Genomic DNA, 7342 nt, shown 5'->3' with positions numbered 1-7342 from the left:
AACCCTGGACCCGGCAGTTGGACGGCTCTGTATTGCCACAGGGTCCCCGGTCAGCCTTTGCTGGGGCTCCCCTGGGCATAGGCTCTTCAGCTCAGTTTACGGGAGCCTAAGTTGCCCATAGCCCCAAAATCTGGGTTCTCCCCCAAACCCCATCCCTTGGAGCTGGAGGGCTGGATGAGACCTCCTCACAGTTTTCCTGCCATCCCCTGCCCTGTCTCCGGGCTGCACAGATGAGGGGTCACTCACCTCTGGGCTTTGCCCAGGCACACGCTGAGCCACCGTGTTCCAAACCCGCCCTGGAGAAACACCCCGGGGACCTCCGTCTTGCTGAAAGGTGGGTGCAGCAATGGGGTGCAGAGCACCCATGGGTGGGAAACAGCCCGCAGTGCAGATCTGCAGCCTCTCTCCTTGCCACTGCCCGGGGAGGAGCGGTCTGCCTGGCCCTGCCTGCAGCTGCCCTTGGGCTGTTCTTGGGCTGTTCAGCGCCAGTATCAGGTAAGAAAACCAGCTGATAAGCAGGCAGGATCCCAGCCGGTGCCAGAAAACACCCACCTCTGTTACAATAAAAACAGCAGCAAGCCAATTTTTTTTTTTAAGATATACATAGAGATTAGACTATCTTAACGAGGCAGTAAAACACTTTAACAGCTCCCCTTGCTAGTTATTAAAAAGTCCCCTGGGCTTTCCCCTCCCTGTGTGCAGCTCGGTTCAGAAAGGGCCTGTCCCCTGAGTGCTTCAGCCATTTAAGCAATTTATGTTAGTTCCTGCAGGGAGGCAGCATGAAAATAACCTTTTCCCTGGAGGGAAAAGCCTGGTCCCCACGGTTGGAGGTGAGGTGGCATCTGCCAACCACTGTAGCCTTTGGGCTGGCAGCCCTGTGGCCCCACACAACCCCCTGGGCTTGCTGGCATGGGGTGCATCGCCATGGGGTGACCTGGAAAGTGGGTGCAGGTGATCTGCGGATGCAAGCACAGCCTGCGGGGTTGGCTCCTCACGCCCCCACCCTCCTCGGGGCTGGGGGGGCGGGAATGCTGCTTCTTGTCCCTTGTACGTCACTCAGGGATCAGATGCTGGGAGGAAAACTGTGTGTTAGAGCTGCTTTGGGCTGCTCTAAAAGGCACCCTTCGGGCTGCACACAAGCGCCAGCTTGTCTCAAACCTACCCACCATGGTCCTGCCTCTGGAGATGAAAAGATAAAAAATGTCCAGATGAAGCAAGTCTCACCCAGGCCTGACGGCGTCCTGCCTATCGGTTCCCCTGAGCCGAGCACGGGCTGCCTTGCAGGGTGACCTGCCTGAAAATTAAACCCCTCAAGAGTAGGTTTTCAGCCAGAGTGGTGCAATGAAGTGACCCGGTGACACCAGTGGAAGTGGGGAGTGTTCCCTGGGCCAGCCCAGCCCCTGGGGGAGCAGCAGCCCATGCACCCTGTGGTCCTCTGTAAGCCTTACTGGGGAGCAGTGCCGTGAGCAGAGCCCTGGGCTTGCCCTGCCTGACCCCTTGCAGGCAGTGTGGGGCAGGACAGACAGACACATGGGGCAGGAAGGGCTGGCCATCCCCCCATGCTCTGCTCTCAGCCCTGAGGTGTTTTGGCAGCAGAAATGGTTTCCTGGCCAAGGCTGAAATGTTGGTGCCGGTCAGTGCAAAGTGGTTATCCCCAGGGAGAGCCCCATGATGCCAAAACCACCTCCAAATCAGGACAACATTCAGTCCTGGTCCTGGGGGACCTGGCACCCAGCCTGGCCCTGGCACCCTGCTCTCCTCCGCCCAGCACCCTCTCACCCAGCCCGCTCCCCACGACGGGGTTAGACTAGCCCAGCGGAGGGTTCTTGTGTCCTGGGTTTCCAGCTGGTTTCCAGCTTTTCCTTCCCACTGGTCCAGGGTTACAGGTCTCTAAGGCAGGAACCTCCTACAGGTTTTGTGCAAAGAGGCAGCCAAGGAGAAGGGAGAGATGTCCCCCAGTGCCCGTCTTCTCAGGAAAGGGCGCACCTGTATCGTGCGCTCAACCTCTATTACACACTGGAGAAGCCACACCAGGCAGGGGATACTCCAACTGCCCAGGGCGGCTCAGGTACCAAGTGGGAGTCTCATGGTCGCCTCCTGCCTCCTCCCCACCTGCAGGACCCCCCTGATTTCCCCCCCACCAAGTCTGCTCTTTGTGTCAGCGGCCAAGTGACCGGGAGGCTGGTGAACGCGGGGACAAAGCTGGAGCGTGAGCCAGGACCAGGCCGGGCCTTTGGGAAACGCCTCCGCAGGCTGTTCCCTGCCCAGGCTGGCAGCGGGCCAGGCCTTCACTTTGGAGACTAATCCTCCAGCTTTAGAGCTTCCCGGCATTCCTCAGGAATGAAAAACAAGCGTGACTGCTCTGGGTCTCGTGGGCACGTGGGCATGGGTGGGTGAGGAGGACAGGCTTGGGCTTGGGGATGCTGGGTGCCAGGAGGGAGTGGTGGCACAGCTCTCCCCTTCCTCCTCCCTGGGTGGTGGGCACCCACCCTGACCCATCGGGGTCCCTCATGTGCCACCTTCTCCTTTCCACTTGTGTGACCCACTGCGTGGCGAGAGTTCCCCCACTTCCCACACAGGGCTGGGACCTGGGGTCGTCCCTGCTCAGTGCCACCCCAGGGGTGACACCAAAAGCTGCGTGTGTCCAGGAGACGCGTGTGCTCCTGCCGCTGCCTCCAGCCCACCAGCCCTGCCTCGGTCCCCGTCAAGGAGGGGAAGAAAAATCTGAATTGCTCTTCTGAGAAATTAATCTGCTTTCACCGTCTTAGCGCAGCCTGACCTAGAAGAACACAGTCCCCTCCTGCCCCCCCGTTTGTTTGGTTTTTTCTCCCATGGGGTGTTTAAAGGGAAAATTACATCAAATGTGCTGCTGTGGGAGATGGGCCAGACCTGCAGCAAGAGGAAAGCAGTGCACGCAGGGGCTGAACAGTTTTAGGCAGGATTTCCCCTGCTGCCCTCTCCTGTGAGACCCCCTGGTCTTGGGAACTGGAGAAAATTGTATCTGCTGTGGGCAGTAAAACAGAAAACAGAAACAGTAAAAGGTTAAAAGATGCGTTGGGCTCCCCCTGGCAGGGCCAGAGTCAGGAGGACTTTTGGCTGGAGAGAAGTAAAAGCTGAGCTGCTGAGGGGAGAAATTGGGGGCAGCCGGGAGGGCAGCGGGGGCTGCAGGGGAGGGCAGGGATGCTGCCTGGCCAGGGGTGATGGTCCTGCGCTGCATGGCCACCTCTCAGGGGGATGTCCCCTCTCTCGGGGACACCAGTGGCGAAGGATGGGGAGCAGGACCAGAGGGGGATGTCCCCAAATGGGAGTGAAGCAGCTGCAGCACTCACTGTCCTCCATGGATGGCAGTTGTCCTGTGGGTGACCGGGACTGGGGATGGGTGGAGGGACAGCGCTGGCCACCAGAGCAGGGACAGGAGGTGCAATATGCCTCTCCCAGCACCCGCTCCTGCCCTGTCACACCTTCTGCTGCCCCATTTCACATCTCTTCTCCCCAGCCCCCTCCGTCCCCAGGGATGAAGCCTGGATGGCCCAAATGACACCCCTGGCTTTGTGGGTGCAGTCCGGGTAAGGGAAACCAGCCACCCCAGCAGCAAACCCACCCCAATAAAACACCTAAAGCTCATGTTTTGGAGGTTACATCTAGCCTTTAAAGCTCATCGGCTGCCCTGCAAAGGGCTCTGCTCCTGCGCTGCAGGGCCAGGAGCGCTCTGCCCCTTCCCTGCTCTCTCTCTGCCTCAGTTTCCCTCTTATTAAAGTTGCAGAGGGATTAGAAGGGAAAGAAATCCCCAGCCTCTCCCGGCTCCTCCTCCTCCTCCTCCTCAGTGACTGTGCCGTGGGGTTGGTTCCAGCTCTGCAGGTCTCAGAGCAGAGCAGGGAGGCCTGGCATCTGCTCCAGTGCTCATCCATGCATCTCTCTGTCTGTCTGTCTGTCCCTCCCTGGCAGAGTGCTGTGACTGGGGGGGTGGGGGGGATGCAGTGCTCATGGCCCTCCAATCCCTTCTGCAAAGGGGTTTTGAGCCCCAAACCAGCCCCAGATGGGATCTGTGCCCTGAAAGAGAGGTGATGCTGGGAACTGAAGGGGTTTGAGGCAGTTTTTGGGTAGCAGCCACCTTTTTGGAGGCTCAGCCCCAGGTCTCGGGGCAGGAGGGTGCAGGTGGTGTGAGCAGCGGGGATTACAGCTGCTATAAATAGTGCCGGCATCTCTCGCCGCTGCTCCCTAAGGCGCTTAGGAGAGGAAAGAGGGACTTAAAGAACAACCCCCTGCACTGAAGAGGTGCAGTGACTGGAGCAGTCAGAGCAGCCGGGCACCCTCATCAGCCCCCTTCCTCCCAGGCATCCCCCAAAACCTCCCCTGGGCAAAGCACCCCCCAGCACCTCTTCCCATGGACCTTCTCCCTGGGCCCCTGTTGTTGGATGGCCAGACCCTTGTCCCCTTCTTGGAGGACATGGGGGACAAGGAAAGGGCTGAGGGGGGACAGCCCATCCTGGAGTGGGGGTACTCGTGGGCGAGAAGAGCAGATGAGGTTGCCGTACTATTTGCACTGGCCCCAAATAGCTCTCCCTTCCCCATCCTTGTGGCCTCAGTCATCCGCCTGGTCCTGTCCTGACACTCCACTTCAGAGGTCCTCTGAGGGTGCTGGATATGCCCTCCAAAACACAGCCAGCTGCAGGGGTGAGTGGCTGGAGTGAAAGCCACTGATTTCTTGGAGGGGCAGGGACAGCTTTCAGCCAAAAGCCACGTTGGCCTCCAGTGCCTGAAGGCGAAATAGTTCCATGGCTTCTCGGGACTCTCCAACAGGCTCACAAGCATCCTCAGAGCTCAGCACTAGTGCGGTGTCTGGTGATATGTTTGGGGACAAATTAGGGGGAAGGCAGGTGCCGGATGACAGCAATCATGCAGGGATGGGATGTGAAGGAAGGTGGCGTGGGAAACTGCTGTCCTCTGCAGTTTTCCCCCAGCATGTGGCAGGTTCCAGCAGGCTCAGTAGAGAAAGCAGGTACAGCCATGGGGTGCTGCACAGCTCCAGTGCCAGTTTGGTTCCTGGCGTTGAGCAGGCGTGACGGCTCAGGGAGATGGTCGGTGGTTCTCCCTGCCACGCACACTGCTGTAACGTTACCCAGGCTTGATCTGGAGGATGGACACAGCACCAGGATTCCCTCCTTGCATCCCTGCAAAAGAGGGGCTTCACGGGAGGGTCCTGACTCCAGGAGGCTGAGGAGGGGAACGGGCAGAGGGCACTTCCTTGCCGGCCCCTTCCCAGTGTTGAGCAGCCCCGTGGACCCCGGTGCAGGTGGCCACAGGAGGGAGCTTGGCTCCTTCCTTCTCCTTGTGCTCAGAGGACAGCGGCCCGGGGTGGGCGACAGCCACGCCGGCCCTGGAGGTCAGCTGCTGCTTGGTGCAGGAGCGTCTCCTCAGGGTCGAACCGCATCGTGTGGGACCCAAGATGTCTCAGGAAGGGAGCAAGAACCCAGCTGGAACAGAGGTGGCTGCCTCCCTCCTCAGGAAAGCCTTCACCTTATTTCCAGCAGCTGGTGGGCCTGCAGTTGTGCCCAGTGAGTGGCATGTCCCCATGGCAGGAACCCCTGGCTTTGCGAGCAGTGCCAGTGCCAGACACGTGGTTTCACCGTCCCCCCACAGCAGTGGCCAGGAGCACCCGGGCGACCCCCATGCCCAGCGTCGAGATGTTGAAATGGCAGGGGAGCAAGGAGACCAGCACCAGCCTCCCCCCCCCCCCCCCCCAATCTCCTGTCCCCCAGGAATCTGGATCTTCCCAGTTTTCCCAGCCCACAGCCAGCTCCAGCGCTGCAGCCCCGCTTCCAGGGGCCGACAGACCCAGGATCACCCCCCGGCATGCCCCCGTGCTGCTGTGCCCAGCTCCCCTCGACAGCCCCAGTGCAGGAGCCGGCTGGCAGCTACCAGAGCAGTCACATTACAAACCCAGGGCCAAAAAATGGGGGAAAAATGATGGTGGCAGCAATGATGTGTCTGATTGGAAATGGTCAGTTACTGGGGAGAGGTTTGCGGTACTGTCGGTACTGCCTTTGCTTGCTGCAGTGTGGGACTGTGGGTAATGGCTCTCATTAAAAGCCATCAGAGCAGGAGGTTGAAACCACATCCATTTTCCCTAAGCGCTTTCAGAAGGGGAAAATGGCCCCTGCTATTAGGGGTGTGCTGGGTACCGCAGGCTGGGAAAGGCAGGGCTCGTCTCCCTGAACGCAGAGGCAGAAGTCCTGACCCCTCGCCTTTTGCCAGGACTGGGTCTCTGGGCCATCAGTGTAGCCTTTTTTTTTAAGTTCAGGAAAGATGTGGAGATCAAAGGGATCTTCATAAGGAAGAGGCACTGGGACCAAGGAATGAGCTTAATCCTGGTGCTTCTGCTCTGCTATATGGAGAAATGATGAATCCTGGTTTAAAACCCTGAGCAGGGCAAGAGCTGGCCTTAAAATAACAATGATACCATCAGGATGCTCCCACTTGGGAGCTTTTCCCACTTGGTGTGGGAGCTCGCCCCTCACCTTGGCTGCTGCTGGCTTCCCCAAGCCCCTTAAAAAGGGGGGGAGTGGGGATCTGCCTGGAGTCAGCAGTGGGAAAGGATGCCTTTGGGCAAAGAGAGGTGGCAGGAGGGTGCCCTGGCAGGGAAGAGGAAGGCACCTAGGGAGATGAGGAAGGTCTCTCCCCTCCAGCATGCACATGTGGCTGACCGCAGCGCAGAGCCAGCACTCCTCGTGGTAGCAGCTAGTTTGGGGGTGACGAAGGGGATGGCCATGCTGGGATGAGTCTGAGGGATGCAGCCATACAGGGGCTATTTTTCCCCCCATGAAGAGCTGGGAGTCCCTGCCGTCCCCTCCAGCCACTTTCCTTGCAGAACAGGGGTTTGCTGGGTCCTGACAGGGCTGCTCCTGGTCAGCGTATGCTGGGCTCAACCAGAGCTGGTGGTGGCAGGGAGCTGGTGGCCCTCGCCTGGCCCTGGGCACAGGAAGGGTCGTTGGGGAGGTGGACCTGGGCTGGTCCTGGGACTGTCACCCCTCTGCCCCACAGCTGCAGGATGCACCCAGTGAAACAAGCTGCAAGCTGGAGCTGCGAAACGAAGAGGAGGAGTGATGGCCCAGGCAGGTCATCAATGTACCAGGCTGGATTTGGCCCTTGCAGCCCCAGCTCCCTGCTGTGTCCTGAAACACAGACACCCCCATTTCTCACGCAGCCTCCTCGTCTCCTTTGCCCTTTTCACCACCCCATCCCCAGGACAGCCGCATGCCAAAGGACTGCCTGGCTCCTCTTTGGCTTATTTCTCTTGCGAGCCTTGTTTGGTGAATGTATTTTGCATTTGGTTTTGGGTTGG

This window comes from Balearica regulorum, chromosome 8 (assembly GCF_011004875.1).
Source record: "Balearica regulorum gibbericeps isolate bBalReg1 chromosome 8, bBalReg1.pri, whole genome shotgun sequence".
Lineage (NCBI taxonomy): Eukaryota > Metazoa > Chordata > Aves > Gruiformes > Gruidae > Balearica > Balearica regulorum.
This window is presented reverse-complemented; position numbering follows the sequence as displayed.